We start from the raw sequence: 16,045 nt of genomic DNA, 5'->3' as shown, positions 1-16,045 counted from the left end.
GGTTTTCTTGTGACCCTTCAGAGCAAATAAAGGGGGCTCGGGGGCGAAGCCCTCCGCAAAAAGGTAAGATCAACGTAGTATTTAAAGTAAGTTGGGTTCGGGTTTTCTTGTGACCCCGAAGAGTAAGAAATAGGGGGGGGCTCGAGGGGCAAAGCCCCCCGCAAAAACGAAAGATCAACGTAGTATTTAAAATAAGTTGGGTCAGGGTTTTCTTGTGACCCTTCAGAGCAAATAAAGGGGGGTTAGGGGGGGCGAAGCCCCCCACAAAAAAGAAAGATCAACGTAGTATTTAAAATAAGTTGTGTACGGGTTTTCTTGTGACCCTTCAGAGCAAATAAAGGGGGCTCGGGGGGCGAAGCCTCCCCGCAAAAAAGAAGGAACAACGTAGTATTTAAAATAAGTTAGTTTCGGGTTTTCTTGCAACCCCCCGCATAAAAAAAGATCGACGTAGTATTTAAAATAAGTTGGGTTTGGGTTTTCTTGTGACCCCGAAGAGCACGAATAAGGGGGGCTCGGGGGGCGAAGCCCCCCGCATAAAAGAAAGATCGACGTAGTATTTAAAATAAGTTGGGTTCGGGTTTTCTTGTGACCTTTAAGAGCAAATAATGGGGGTCTCGGGGGCGAAGCCCCCCGCAAAAATGAATGATCAACGTAGTATTCAAAATAAGTTGGGTTAGGGTTTTCTTGTGACCCTTCAGAGCAAATAAGAGAATGTGGGCTCAATAAAATATGAATTAAAATAAAAACAAAAATTCAATGAATCAATGAATGACTTTATTGCGATAAACTTGGTACCTATACATCAGGTGATATTAATTATTATTAAGTAGCAATACGTGTGAAGCCACAAATGGCTTTCGAAATTTGCCTACTTGAAATAAATTTAGGTTTAAATTTTAAAGATATTTCATTATTAACGACTAAAAAGTATAAAATAAATTTATAGTTTAAAAAACACTAGTAAAACACGCTTTTATAAATGCACGTAAAAGCCAAAAATAAATTATGGATCGTTCAAGTTGTCTCTATTTGTTAGCTGAAGTTTAAAAAGTTTAAAAACTATGTGCTTTTAATTATAATATCTGATTGTAAAAGCGTGGGGCGCTGTAACAGAAAAAAGTTTTTGTATAACTTGCTGAGAAATCAAGTTAAGCTATGTTACGAGAAGCAGTTTAGACAGATTGGCGCGCTAACTGGACTTGCAGCACGACTGAAGCGCCCCACGCTTTTACAATCAAATATTATAATTAAAAGCACATAGTTTACTCTTCAGTCTTCATCCCAGAAATATCACAACTTGAACGATCCATAATTTATTTTTGGTTTTTACGTGCATTTATAAAAGCGTGTTTTACTAGTGTTTTTTAAACTATAAATTTATTATCTGTGTCGGACTGTTTTGATTTTTTTGATATTCTGCTTTTTAAAGACTCTAGAGCCAATCAAAATTTTCCAAAAACGGCCTTTTTCACTGTGGCGCAAAAAAAGGTGTGATACTCAAGATTGGTAACAATTAACCAAAAAAGCTAAACGGTCCGACATAGATTATTTCATTGTTATTCAGATTCTCAAATATCGTTCCCATTGATTAAGTTTTGAAGGAGGAAAGAGTCGAGAGCGGAACCTCGATTTTAAAGATTTTTTTGAAATATCTTTTGACTGAGTTGTTCTTAATGGACAACTTTTTTTTGATAAATCTTGTATATTTAACTAAAATTCCCAAGTTGAAAGGAACCCTTTCCATTTTAGCATTTTCGCTACCTACCGTATCCTCTTAAATTTTTGGCAGACGAGATACAGTTGCCACCTACTATCGAGTAGTGGTACTGATAATTCACGCAATTTGACGCGTGATTGTCGCTAGATGTCACTTAACTATGCCTATACAAATAACCCGCATTTTCTAATGTATGGAGTTACAGATTTTCCCTTAAAGGTTGAACACGCCAAAACTGAGGCATATAAATTCATTTGCTGCTTCGTTATAATAAAAGGTATAGAATTTTTTTTGATGCCAAATAAATCGTAAAAAAGTATAGATTTTAAATATATCAGTTACTTTTGTGAAAGATTTATATATGTAGCGATATCGAACAGGCAACTGAAACAACGTGAACTTATTTTGCACGAAAACACAAAAAATCCAAAACTCAGCTACAGGGATGTGGGTAAAAGATTAAAATTTCCACAATCCACTGTTTGTTGCATATTGAAAAGGTTTCGGGAACGCCTAACTTTAGAACGAAAGCCAGGAATTGGTGGGTTGCAGGGTATAAAGGATAAAAAAAAGAAGGAACGCATCTTAAGGATATTTGCTTCAAATTGTATGATGTTACCTCGTGACGTGGCTAAAAAGTAAAGATGTCCCAATCGTATGTTCAAAAGGTGAAACGTAGAGCAGGGCTAAGAAGTTTTAAAGCACAAAACGGCACCAGATCGGAATATAAGACAGAAATCAGCAGCAGAAACTCGATTGAGAAACTATACGAAAATTTATTAACAAAATTTGACTGCGTTCTGATGGATGGTGAAACTTACATAAAATCCGATTTCTAAGAAATCCCTGGCCAAGAGTTTTATACTAGCAAAAGTAGCACAGAGGCTCCCAAAGACTGTCAAATAAAAAAAGATCTAAGTTTCCAAAAAAAATACCTACTTTGGCAGGCAATTAGCAGTTGCGGGAAAAGAAGCAGCTCTTTTGTCACTACCGGAACAATAAAGGGCAGCATCTATCAAAAAGAGTGCTTACAAAAGCGATTACTTCCATTTATTAAGAAACACCACTCCTGGCCTTTATTTTGGCCAGACCTTGCCAGGTGTTACTACGCGAAACCTGTCATGGAGTGGTACAAAGCAAATGGTGTAGCCGTGGTACCGAAATATAGCTATCCACTAAATTGCCTAGAACTCCGGCCTATCGAGGAATATTGGAGTATAATGAAAGGGTTTCTTAAAAAGAGAGGCGGGGAGGTTAATTCCGCGGAGGAGCGGCGAAAACTGTGGACCTGGCGACAAAGAGGTATCCTGACGTGATGGTGCAAACTCTTATGAGTCGTGTTCGAAGAAAAGTACGATCGAGGGCTTATTCGTCGAGAAACCTTGACTAATTATGGTTTGCATTTAAAATACATTAAATTTGCTCATATTGAAATCAAACATCTTTTATTTATTTATTATTATTATATATTTTTTATAATAAACATTTAAGTGTGCCCCATTTTTGGCGTGTTCAACCTTTACTTATTCCTCTATGCTAATACATACTTATATTGTGTTGCAAGTTAAATAAAAGCTTGTAAAAAAATCGTAAACATTGTGTTAATCTACATTAACAAAAAGGCCATTTCCCTTAAAACTCATTAAAAACTATAACACGAAGTTGTTAAGCGGACATTGTCGCCGCTATACGGGGTGGAGCCAAATTGCAAGTTTTAATTAGTCGTTCAAACGACCGTGCTTTATCATTGTAGCTTTGGAGGTTGTGAAGGAAAAACAGTTTGGATGAGTTTCATACTAAGTGCATTGGTAGAGAAAGTTAAAAACCAGTCGGGATTGTCGAGAGCAAATCAAATTACATTACATATTTTTTGGGTTCCCCGTCTAGTGACGGGTTAAGAATTTCATCCAGTGCCTTCGCCAAATCTTGGGGTTAGTTGTCAAAGCGGACCCAAGGCTTCCATGAGCCGTGGCAAATGTCGGGATAACGCAAGGATGATCTTTTAAATATTGGTGAGCAATAAATAATAATGTATTTAAAGTTGTACAGTCAAGATATCCATACTAATATTATAAATGGGAAAGTGTGTGTGTCTGTTTGTTTGTCCGTCTTTCACGGCAAAACGGAGCGACGAATTGACGTGATTTTTTATGCGGAGATAGTTGCAGGGATGGAGAGTGACATAGGCTACTTTTTGTCTCTTTCTAACGCGAGCGAAGCCGCGGGCAAAAACTAGTAAATATATATATATGTCGTGTATACATATTTATGGCACTTTGTCCGCAACTATATAATTGCCTGTACCTAGTTGTCATGCTCTCTAAATTATTTATCTTACTGCACCCACATTCGCGAATTTCTGTTTTACCCTATGGTTGTCTGGTAGGGAATGCCTTAAGGCATGAAGTCCGCCATTTGTACTTTTTTTAGTGTGCAATAAAGTTTAAATAAATAAATATATTTATTACCTATACTGTACCACAAAATAACTGTAGACATAAGCAGAGCTTTTTCAAAGTGACTTCACGTGAAAATAGCACACGTCTCGTGGGCAAAGTTACTTACCGCTCGAGGGCAAAAACGCTTCAAACTGGGACATGAGAGGGGAAGCATATAGGCACTTCACTGGATGTCTAGTCTTACTAAGACGTACTTGATCTTAGAAAAGCAGCCAGGCTTATCGTACAAAAGGTACACTTCACAATATATAAGGTAAAGTAAGTACAGTCGACCAAAAATGTGGTTTACCGCCCTACGGTTGAGATTCGTTTGAACGCCATGAGACAACAAGGTCGATTTCCCCTTGCAATAATATTATGTCAGTGACAACTGCTCTAGCTATATATGATACTTACGTCATGCCAAGTCAGCCTTAGCACAGAATATATAAAAATACAAGTACAGAAGGCTCACTGTCAACAACCTGTCAACGGGCTGCATACGACATTGAGTTCTATTGCGCAGCGATAAGGTCGTCAAACTTTATGGGCCGCGAACTCGCGGCCGCCGGAATGTATGAAAGAAACGAGGAGTGAGCCGCCCCTGGCCTTAGCGATCGTTAGAGCTCGCAGAAACTTGTCAAAACCACTTTCTTGGTCGACTGTACCAGTGCTCCGGCAAACTAATGTGCAATAGATGACATCAGAGTCGCTAGTTCAAGCATAAATAAATCTTACAAGCTAAGTAAGTGATGTACAAGCACAATAACTAAACCATTTATGATTCATTCATTATTATTTAAGGAGTACCAACAGCTATTTACACAAAGAATACAAGCATAACAACAAAGAGCCGATTACAGGAACTCACAGGTAGTGATAGATTCAAACCTATGATTAGTTTTGTTTCTTAAAAAAACTACCTACAAACTGTATACCTACATAATCATGATGTGCAGGGGATCACACGTCTTCTTCTAATTGTATTAATGACATAAATTGTTCTTTTCTTAATTTTATCAAGTCCGGGACTCACTGAAAATCAGCGCTTCGGCATGCCGTGGCAATATGCTGAGTGGGCTCCCAATTTAACATCTAGATTGTGATTTGTGTTGTATTTATCTCCGTTATATTTGTTCAAACTGATGTTAAATAAAAAATATGTATTCTATTCTATTCCATAAATAAATAAATAAGGTCGCGGCGAGATAATCTCGCACCAATCATGTGCTAGCCCAGCTGATAGATTTTCAATTAGAAAATACAAAAATCCTAAACCTTTCCACGCAAAATATCAGGAAGTCAGTCGCTGACTTAAAAACGAGCTTTTTTCCCTTATCAGTCCGCCAGGTCAAATTCCTCGCGTCCACATAAAGGGAAAACCTCTGAAAAACCTCTTTGATATTTACAGCGTTTTTAAATAAAAACGGCTTTTTACCTTCCCGGGTTTTATGGAGCGTTCCTATAGGTGATTTTTGCCGTACTCTTTTACCGGTATCGAATGTATTTCGCTGATGAGGGGATAACCGAAATATTTGTTTCCTTTTTTTCTGGTGATGGTAAGCAATTACATACTTAAATAGATAAATACATAGAAAACAACCATGACTCAAGAACAAATATCTGCGCTCATCACACAAATAAATGCCCTTACCGGGATTAAAACCCAGGACCGCGGCTCAGCAGGCAGGGTTACTACCGGCTGAGCAAGACCGGTCGTCAATAGACAGATATGTAAATAGACTGTACTCATTCTTAGTAACAAAACATGTAATTCACTACCTTATACCAAGGACGATTATAAAGGACCAGCAGAGTCCATACTAAATACCGTACCCCGTTGGCAGCCGTAAATCTATGTCACTAGATGTCACTAAGAGTGTCATTTAAATAAAAATGTCGTTTTTTTTTAAATACGCACGCGGTAGTTCAACGGCATTACAAGTGATACAGTGAAAAGTATATAGATGACGCTAGGGGCCCGTGTCATGTTTCAGTCCCTGTTTACAACGCAAGCCATCGTTCTTATTTTGAATTATGACAATCATGCAAAAGAGTACCATACTGTCAAATTTTCTATCTCTTTCATTTTGAGCGTGACGTCAATGATTAGTAATATTACTTTCAATATATTTAAAATTTAGATTTTAATGAGGCCATTTCGAACGGTGTTTATGATAGATATCATGTTGACAATCAATCTCCTGGCCGTCTCGCTCACACCAATCCTATCCTATATGTGAACGAGTGCGACCGAAACAGTTGAGTATTATTGAAGATTTTTGAATGTCTAAAATCTTATTGGTAGTTGTCGAAAACCCGCTTTTTCCATAAAGTGTTGGCGCGACGTCAAGTGGGTGATAGGCGTACGAGCAAGTACGCGTTGGATGGTCGACTACTATGTGCTACTGCGTTTCGATCGGCGTTTAGCGACAATGATTATCAGCTCGGCTTCATGGCTTTACGAACCTTAGCTCGGACCATCGAATATGAAACTTATAAACTTCTTTATACACAAGGGTATAAAGAAGTTTATAACCAGGTGCTCCATGACACCATTGCACCAATCTGTCGCCAGCACCGCTACACTTCAACGGCCAAGTCACACAACATCTATCCATACTAATATTATAAAAAATGGGAAAGTGTGTGTGTCTGTTTGTTTGTCCATCTTTCACGGCAAAACGGAGCGACGTATTGACGTGATTTTTTAAGTGGAGATAGTTGAAGGGATGGAAAGTGACATAGGCTACTTTTTGTCTCTTTTTATATCCCCCCACTTCCTTAGAATGGAGGATGGAAGTTTGTGGAGAGATTTTCGAATTTAACGCGAGCGAAGCCGCGGGCAAAGGCTAGTTAACTATAATAATAAAGAAATCGCAGTAAGGAACTTTATGTAGATTTCATTACTTTTTAGAGATAAACAAGCAGCTCCATCGAGACGGCTATTTTTTACAGAATGTTTTTGGTGGGATATACATAGGCATAGATATATAACACTAACAAGGTATCTATTGTCTTAGTCCGTTTTCACATTATCCGATCCGATATCGGATGTCGGAAGGATTTAAATGGAAAAAATCCAAGATAGCGCCTGTAATGTATGGGGTATCAGTCCTACATCCGATATCGGATCGGATAATGTGAAAACGCATTTAGTCTCATTAATTATTACTTATGTCAGAGTTTCACTAATTATTTCCTTTTATTCATTTATTATCTCAGTTTAGGTTTATACGAGTACCAAACGAGTAGTATACGAGTAGAAAATATATTACCAAAACAATACAAACTATCATTAATTTATTATAAAAACGTAATCCAAAGTGCCACACCTGGCGGCCTAACTATCCGCGTTGTGTCCAAGACGAAGCCTGACCGACGAAGCTAGCAAGTCTCTCTACATGTTAGCTGAAATACTGTCAAACCATTCACTGTGATTACTCAGATTATTATAAGCAAAATGATCTTCGAATGAACTTTCTGGACAATTGAGATGCATGGGCGCAGTCGAAACCAGCTCGCCCCTTCAGCCGTGTCCCGTTGAAAATCGGAAAGATTCTTTTCCTTAGCACATTTAATGTTTACAAATTGGATTCGCCTTCTGTCACCTAAACTGGTAAATTTATGTATGAGGTCATTGGTCATACAATTATTAATTTATACAGTTATTAATTCTGTATCTCGCATTGCTGCTGTGATTCTAAAATATTTAATGTCCATATATTATGAATATTCAATAAATCATACAATGACATTTGTGATGTGACATGGATGTCAGATGTCACATCTGTTGGCACAATGATTGCGTTTTGTTGAACGTATTTGAGCTCAACATATAGGTTTATTATCACTAAGTATATTATATTAATGAACAACGAAACGGATATGACATTTTCCTAGTCCACCAACGTCATCTAGTCATTTTATTTGGCAATAATTAGACAACATGCGAACAAACTTAGCCAGCGAAGCGATCACAACTACGTCGAGGCCGACCAAAAAATATAATTTGTAAAAATTGTGTTTTGAGCCAATATTTTGATATTAAAATAAAGTTTTTTGATAGTTATTCATAGTATAATATAAAAACAAGTAAAAATATGTGTGAAAATATGTTTTTTTCCACTCCCGGGTTACGAAACAACGCCATCTAGTTTTAAAGCAAAAACTAAGCTTTTTTCAGGGGTACGCTTTTTTGTATGGGCTATATCAGTCTAGTATTAAATGGTCCTTGCTTATACTAAACAGCAACAAGACAATTGTACGTATTATCACCAATGAAGTTACCGGCTAAGTTACTAAGTCCGGTTCGAGTTAGCCTAACTTAGTCTCGGACTGTGCCTAGGTAATCTAGGTCCTAAGCTAGTTATTAGCCAGTTAGTAAATTAAGTGGTTTGGTTCATTGTTAGCTACTGCGCTAGTCATTTAAGCTGGTTAGGTTAGTGAAATAAATGAAATGAGAATAACGAAACCACAAAATTAAAATTTTGAAAAACCCCCGACCGCGACATAGTGGACCGATTTTCATAAAACATGGCTAAGAACACTCCCGACTAACTCAGCTTTCAAACAAAAACAAACTATGTCGAAATCGGTTCATCCGTTAGGGAGCTACGATGCCACAGACACATACACAGACAGACAGACAGACATACAGACAGACGGACAGACAGACAGACGGACAGACAGGCAGACGGACAGACAGACAGACAGGCAGACACACACGTCGTTTTTGCGTCGGGGGTTAAAAATCGTGCATATATATTGATAAAGTGTGTTGAAACGGTTTACTGACGATTCGCCAAAAAACGTTTCCCAAAGTTTCACATCCCAAACTATTATTCCCAAATTATCATTTCCCAAATAAAAGTTTGGCAAAACAACTTATCGCAAATTGACATTTAGCAAAACTTTTTTTGGCAAGTATTTGTTTCCCAAAATATTTACTTGGTCAAATCTCATTTTACCAAATATTATTTAGTCAAATGTATTGTTAGGCAAAATTTCCATTTCCCAATATATTGTAGTTAAATGGCGCATTAGAAATTTGTTTGTTCATTTTATACTTTGTGTCCAAGATTTGTGTGAAATAATGTGTATGTCGTACTTTTTTCCTCCTGCTGCAAATGTCAAGGATGACATTTTCACTTACATGTCCGGATACATTTTATTAAAAAGAAACCTTATGTTTTCAAGACCATTATGTTCTATTAATTTTTAATTACTTTAAAAAGCCATTTCCAGTTTGCTCACTGTCAACCTAACACGCTCCTCCTCGCTTCGCTCGTCGTCGCACCTAAACTGACCCTGTCGCACACGAGTTTTCTGTTACAATACTAATAAAATTATTACATTAAATTTATGCCCTGTAATATTTATTGTCAAACGTGGTTTTGCATGGTGTAATTTGTATAAACATTTTTTGACAAAATAATTTTGTCCAGTAATTAATTTGACAAAAATAAAGTTGAGCAAACTTTTCTTGTCCAACTGAAGCCTTGGGAATAAAACTGAAATTATCATTTGACAATTTTAAGTTAAATTTGGCAAAAAAATCTTCGGTAAATTAAATTAATCCCGTAGAAATGAAAATGCAAATGCCTAAATATTTTCGAAATTTGCGATGTGAAATTTTGACCATACATGTTTTTGGGATATAAGTTTTGCCATTAAAAACGTTTGCGAAATAAAGTTTTGTCTAAATAAAATTTGACTAAGTAAAATTGTGCCAAATGATAATTTGACCAAACAAATTCATTGCGAAACATACCTTTGCCAAACAATACTTTGGGAAATGAAACTATTGCGATATGATTATTGGGAAATGAAATTTGACGAAACGTTTTTTGGCGAAACGGCAGGACACCGTTGAAACCTCTGAACATATCGTCACTACTTTAAAAAAAACTTGTATCTTCGTCTGTCAATGAAAAGAAAATTGTAGTAAGTATGTATGGAATGCATATAGACTTACTGCGTTTTAACTTTGAGAAGCAGCGTGAGATACGAGATTTCAAAAGTAGTGACGATATGGACTAGGAGCCCAGAGCCACCAGACCTTCCTCATTTTCTCAAGGATGAGACTTTGGGATAATGTAGAGTTCGTATCGACGTTTAATGTCTACATATTACCTAGTTCGGCCCGTCGGCCATTTTTTTTTGTTATAAGTTTTTTTTTAACACTACCTAACTTATATGTTAGAAAATACTAATATAAATTGATAATCATCATTTCCTAACCATTTGCGCCGGGTAGCTTGAGAAATTGGGGTAAGTTAGAGAGACTTTCAAGCGTCTGGTAAAAGTTACGGCCGGCGGAAACGGTCTGGAAATGACACAGAGAACCTCCTATAGAGTAGAAATCTTGTATATTTTGTTCGCGATACGAGTCACCAGTGTTTGGGGTGCGAGGAGCGGGCGGGGAATGTGTTAAGCGCGCTGTGATTGGCCGTTTCAAGGACGGCGGGCAGTCGCGCCAGATGAAAAGGGACAGAAGTATGACTGTCCCTCTACTGACGTGTAAGTGGCCAATGTAAGTTGACCTATGCCGGCTCTGAATAAATTATAAATATGACTTATTTGTGGAATGTAATGCCGTCTGTTTTTAAATTTGAGCTTCTTGTTTCCTTTCCACACCATTTCACACTACAGGGGGATATCTTTAAGGCATCAAAATACCCTTTTCCAATTTTTTTGTGCGAAAACCACGCGCTGCTTTCGGGTCTGTTACTTGGTCGATACTGATCGGGCACGGCGAGCGCCCGCGTTTATATCAGTGCAAATACTAGGAAGGCTGGCGACCGCGAGTCGTCTTGTAATGGATGTCTATAGGGGTTGGTCTGTGGGAAATGATGATTATCAAATCCTTACAGTCTACTACATATATTTTAAAATAAATCTATTACATATATAAAAGTTCTATTACATAGTTATATAAAAATCAGCGTTGAAAATTTAAGGAATGTTAGTGTTTAAAAAAAACCTTAATAGCAAAAGAATGGCCGTCGTAAACAAGCAAATAAAGGCCGGCAACGCACCTCCAACACCTCTGGTGTTTCTGGTGTCCATGGGCGGCGGTGATCGCTTACCATCAGGCGACCTGTCTGCTCGTTTGCCTCCTATCCCATAAAAAAATAAAAAAATATATTCAAGCGTTCAAATAAATATTTGAAATAATGATACAAAATCTATCATATCATACTGGCTATAGATTTTTTCCGCTACTGTTGTAGATTAACTATCTAAATACGAATATCTCAGTAAGGCAATCATCACTTACCATCTGGTATGATGGTCAAACGTCTACCTATTCAAACAAAAAAAAAGATTGAGTGGCGAAGACGGGCCTCTATTCCCATTCAGCAGAATGAAATCTTGAATCTTTTCTTGTACCTACAATGAAATCCAATTCGTTTTTGCCATTTGCAAAAAGAAAATTAATGCAAGAATCTACGTCACTATATTTCAGATTCCAAATTAGCATAAAAGTCCCGTAAAAATTCAAATGATACCTACATTATTTCAAAGAAACACGTAACCTACAAATGTGGCGTTCTAAAGCAAAAAGGACCACATTGTTGTAAAAACATAAGGACGTCACAGGTTATTGTTATCATAGAGAAATAAGTAAGGGAAGATTTGAAACTCTATACATCAGTAAATGCGAGTTATTTGTATAGGCAAGTTATAGTGACATCTGTCACTATAACGTCAACTCTCGCGTCAACTAGCGTCAATTATCAGTACTGCTACTTGTCAATAGATGTCGCGACGAACGAAATCTAATGCTCATGCACCAATTTTTAGCTAATATTACAATAGTATTAATCAGTATTCTGTTTTAAATTCCTTCTGCTTGTAATATAAGTTGTAAACTGTTCTTATATTAAATTTTGGCAGACGTGACACTTAGTGGTACTGATAATTCACGCTATTTGACGCGTGATTATCGCTAGATGTCACTGCAGCTATGCCTATACAAATAACTCGCGATATGATGTATGGAGTTACAAGTGTTACAACTCTTCCCTTAGTTATTCCTTTATGTTGTTATTTGCATAAGTAGGTACGAGCAAATTTCGCTACTTTTTAACCGTCGCCTCATATCTCAAGAAGGACGGTTATTAACCGTCGCCTCATATCTCAAGAAGGACGGTTATCAAGTCGTCTGTATGTTTTTTTTTTTATTTTTTATGTTTGTTCCTCGATATCTCCGTCGTTACTGGACCGATTTTGAAAATTTTTTTTTTGATTGAATGTATATGCATACAGATTGGTCCCATTTTTCTCAGAACCCAGTTCTGATGATGGAATCCTGGAGAAATCGAGGGAACTCCTCAAATCTGAAAGGCATACATATGGTGATTTTTGTGTTTTTAAAGGAACAGCATGCATTTAGGTACGGAACAGTGACATTTAGTGCAGTGGAACTACTGATGATGGCCAGAACGGAACTCTTCAAATCTGAACGGCACGCTTATAGTGACTTTGGTATTTTTATACGAACAGCATGCACTTTCGTCCAGAACAGTGACATTTGGTGCAGTGGAATTTCTGATGATGGTCAGAACCGAACTCCTCAAATCTGAACGGCACGCTTATAGTGACTTTGGTGTTTTTATAAGAACAGCATGCACTTTCGTCCAGAACAGTGACATTTGGTGCAGTGGAACTGCTGATGATGGCCAGAACCAAACTCCTCAAATCTGAACGGCACGCTTATAGTGACTTTGCCATTTTTATAAGAACAGCATGCACTTTCGTCCAGAACAGTGACATTTGGTGCAGTGGAATTTCTGATGATGGTCAGAACCGAATTCCTCAAATCTGAACGGCACGCTTATAGTGACTTTGGTATTTTTATAAGAACAGCATGCACTTTCATCCAGAACAGTGACATTTGGTGCAGTGGAACTGCTGATGATGGCCAGAATCAAACTCCTCAAACCTGAACGTCACACTCATAGTCAAGTGACTTTGGTATTTTTGTAAGAAAAGCATGCATTTAAGTTCAGAACAGTGACATTTATTTAGTTATGTTTGTTAAGCATAAGTTTTGAAGTCAAAGTTTGTCAAGCTTCGATTTCTTATAATATAATCGGATTCATGAGGAATTGAGGAAACTCCTCAAACCTTAACGTTATACGTATATTCTTTTGTGTTGCATCTAATAATTAAAGCATTAAAAGCAGTTTTAAAAAATACTTACACATTTCTACATAATCCAACATTCGCAAGTAACTTTCACCAGAACCCGAAAGGCGACGGTTTTTTTTTCTTAAAAATTGTAATTTTAATTTTGCCAAACTGTACCTACAAGGTCGTATAAAAAGTATTGTATGCAACGTTGATGTATATACAGTGTACAGTCAACCGATTGGAACCCAGGGTTCGAAAATATCCGATATTTATTATAAATATCAAAATATAGGATATTTATGATATATATCGGATATATATCAAGTTTGATATAGAGGTATATCCATTTTGTATGGAAGGGATATATTATTTTGTTGCATTATTTATGAATACTACTTTAAGGAAATTTAAAATCTACTAAAACAACATAGTATTTAGTAGAAAAATAGTAACAAACACAAAAAAAACTATATTTTTAACAATGTTACATTTTTAAAACCATTTCTGTATTGCAATACTTCTAAAAAAAATTGATATATATCGTTGAACCCAGCTGGATATATGTATATCGGATATTATATCCATTGATCCTCGAACCCTGTTGGAACCCTAGGCCACTTTACAACCATGTCAATCAGTACGAGATTTCTTACAATCTGATTTATAACGTCACTATAATGAAACGTTATTTACCTGAGTAATAAACATTCGTGGAGTCTTTATTAACAATTTTAATTTCGCCTTAAATTGTTACCCTCTCCACTCGCCTTTTTTAACGTTTCTAAACATCGATTGCATAAAATGAGCCACTGGGAAAAGCTGGTCATGTGGGTAGTCAAACAAAGTGGAACATTATTAAACATGTAAAATCGGGTAACTCACGTCAAATTGTCCAAGGTCGCTCGATTCAGATTCGACACACTATCTTCGTTTAGACAAACCGTACTTGGAAAAGAAAAATTCGTGGTTCAGCGAAAAGTACGGGAGGCCATTGAAATTACTCGTCATCCGAATTTTAATCGTGATTGTGGTTGGTCAGTGCCCCCTAGCTGGAAGACGGTATTACGTACTACGCCGGCAGTCCGTGCGGATGAGCCCTTAGCGAATGACGTAGCGAGTGTAGTGTGCAACCCAACAAATGACAATTATGCCAAAAGTGAGGGTAGTTTCGCACCGCCCCTGCCGCCGCCGACCCCCGCGTCGAGCCAACGGTCGCAGCGAGCTGCGCCCCGCAGTCTGCGTCGGGATACCATCGGCATCGCGCATGCTCAATAAAAATGTTCCTCGTTACGGAGCGAAACATGTCGAGCGAACTTCGACAATTTTACGTGAGTTACCCGATTTTACATGTTTAATATGTCAGTGTCTCGCGGTAGTTTTATTATTAAAAGTGGAACCTTTTTTTTTAGAACGTCACAAACGCTGTGGCAACCCCATCTTTAACTAAAATTATGCTCGCTAGGCAACTATAAATTGGTAGCTTATTGGTAGTTATTACCCGTAAATTGTACAAAGAAATACAGAGTTTCGATCAGACGAGCAACTTGGCAACTAGAAACTTTTCAGGCTCTAATCTAGGGTTGCTACTGCTATTAAAAAAAAAAGTAAATTCAGTATGGTTTGTGTTGCGGGTGCCAAACGAAGTCTTTCTGATTTTAGGTCAGATAATTAATAAAATGGATCAGTAACATTTGCCCCCCAGTCGGGATTTGCTCCGCTGTACCTTAGTGTAGTACACCTCTACTTACATTCACAGAAAATATACATACTTAGATCGCAAAATTATAAATGCAGACATCGATCGCAATGAAAAAATTAACAGTGATCGACTCTGTCCAACGTGGGACTCGAACCCACATCCTTGGATTGCCGGTCCAATGCGTTACCAATTGCGCCAGCCGACCATCCGTCCATGACTGCGAATTTAACCATTGCGACTGCCACACAGGTAATTGAGCAATACATATTTTTGACAGACAATGATTAGACATGCATAATTTTTTTTGGGTGCGTATCGATCGATATAACTTTTTTTGATAATATATTTTTAGTCGTTATAACGATCATTTGATATAATTATTGAATCATATAACAACAAATAATATACTAACAAATATTATAATTCTTATTTAATATAATGAACATTTTTTCGAATAACATTTATTATAACATACTTTGAGTATAATGCTTATTTCCGATAATATATAAATCGTATAACGCAAATTCTTTCTAAAGCACAGAATAAAAAAAAGTAAAATAAATTAGATTTATCATTTACCGGAAAAGTAGATTAGGTTAGAACTGTGACCCCTACACACAATGCGCTGCTACCAGAAAAATAGGTTAGGTTAGGTTAGAACTGTGACCCTTAAACATATGTACCTACTGCTATCAGAAAAGTAGGTTAGGTTAGGTTAGAACTGATCCCTTCAAAAAAAGGATGAAATTAATTCATGAAATGTTTTATACTGTTTGCTTGTTATATCATACTAATCGTATATCAATAGATAGTTATACCATATAACGGTTATTATAAATAAGTGTTATACGAAATAATGGTTATACAAAATAAAAGTAGATATTTTGTAGTTATACCAAATGTTAATTATGTCATATGAGTGATTATATCCTTTAAATATACACCAAATGTTGTTATATCAAATGTTACTATACCAAAAAAAGTTATACCAATCATTACACACCCATTTTTTTTTTATACTACATCGGTGGCAAACAAGCTTCTAAAATC

General features: G+C 36.9%; 1 protein-coding gene across 1 annotated transcript in view; it reads right to left on the bottom strand.

Annotated features, from left to right (window-relative positions):
* The window catches only part of LOC125237362 (calsyntenin-1), a 572,807-nt gene that overhangs the window by 80,761 nt on the left and 476,001 nt on the right, over window positions 1-16,045 (bottom strand).

Source organism: Leguminivora glycinivorella, chromosome 21 (assembly GCF_023078275.1).
Source record: "Leguminivora glycinivorella isolate SPB_JAAS2020 chromosome 21, LegGlyc_1.1, whole genome shotgun sequence".
NCBI classification, from domain to species: Eukaryota; Metazoa; Arthropoda; class Insecta; order Lepidoptera; family Tortricidae; genus Leguminivora; species Leguminivora glycinivorella.
The sequence above is the reverse complement of the archived record's forward strand: the minus strand, read 5'-3'. Positions and strand labels throughout refer to the sequence as shown.